The sequence below is a fragment of the Kogia breviceps genome, chromosome X (assembly GCF_026419965.1).
Source record: "Kogia breviceps isolate mKogBre1 chromosome X, mKogBre1 haplotype 1, whole genome shotgun sequence".
NCBI lineage: Eukaryota > Metazoa > Chordata > Mammalia > Artiodactyla > Physeteridae > Kogia > Kogia breviceps.
The window spans coordinates 69476107-69477201 of NC_081330.1; the positions used below are offsets into that span (position 1 = coordinate 69476107).

At 44.1% G+C, this 1095-nt stretch overlaps 1 pseudogene; it reads left to right on the top strand.

Moving 5' to 3' along the window:
* Nucleotides 1-209: 209 nt before the first annotated feature.
* On the top strand, nt 210-741 carry LOC131748379 (N-alpha-acetyltransferase 50 pseudogene; annotated as a pseudogene).
* Nucleotides 742-1095: the final 354 nt, after the last annotated feature.

Here is a 1095-nt window from a genome sequence, read left to right on the forward strand (position 1 = left end):
GCGGCGGGCGGGAGGCGAGTGCCCCGTGTGAGCTTGTGGAGACAGAGGCGCGCTCGACTCTCGAGGCCTCCGTCACCCACTCAGCTCCCTGCCCTAGGCGAGGAGGGTGGCTTGTGGGGTTGAGTGGCCCGAGGTGAGGGTGCGGAGAGCTCAGGGCGGCGACGACAACGGCGTTGATATCGGTGGTAACAACGGTCTCAGCCGGGAAGATGAAAGGGCGGATCGAGCTGGGAGATGGGACACCACACAATATTAAACAGTTGAAGAGATTAAACCAGGTCATCTTTCCAGTCAGCTACAATGACAAGTTCTATAAGGATATGCTGGAGGTTGGCGAGCTAGCAAAATTTGCCTATTTCAATGATATTGCAGCAGGCGCAGTATGTTGTAGGGTGAATCATTCACAGAATCAGAAGAGACTTTACATCATGACACTAGGGTGTCTGGCACCATACCGAAGGCTAGGAATAGGAACTAAAATGTTAAATCATGTCTTAAACATCTGTGAAAAAGTTGGCACTTTTGACAACATCTATCTGCATGTCCAGATCAGCAATGAGTCTGCAATTGACTTCTACAGAAAGTTTGGCTTTGAGATTATTGAGACAAAGAAGAATTACTATAAGGGAATAGAGCCCGCAGATGCAGAAAAACCTCAAAGTCCCTTCTGGCCAGAACGAACATGTGCAAAAGACAGACAACTGAACAAATTAAAGATGAACTTTCTTGCACTTGCTTGTCGCCAAATAAAATAGATGCCCATTGATTCCCCACTCCCTCTTTCTTTTAAAGCTTTCCCCCTTCCTTGTTCTTGTTTTTTCTCCTTTCAAAACTTCCTTCCCTTTCCTCTAAACGTTTTTAAACTTTTAAGGACTTATTAATCATGTTTGGATTGTTTTAGTTTTCTTATTTTTGTGAGGTGGTTTGACTGTAGGAGGAGAAGGTATAAATAGATCTGTCTGGTTTCACAATGGTCCCCAAAACTTGTGTCAATTTCATTTTTTTTTTAATGTCCTGCTTTCACATTGAAGGGCAGAGCCTACAAAATACTGTATAATTCAAAGGACAAAAAGAAGCAGCAGCAATATCTTTGTT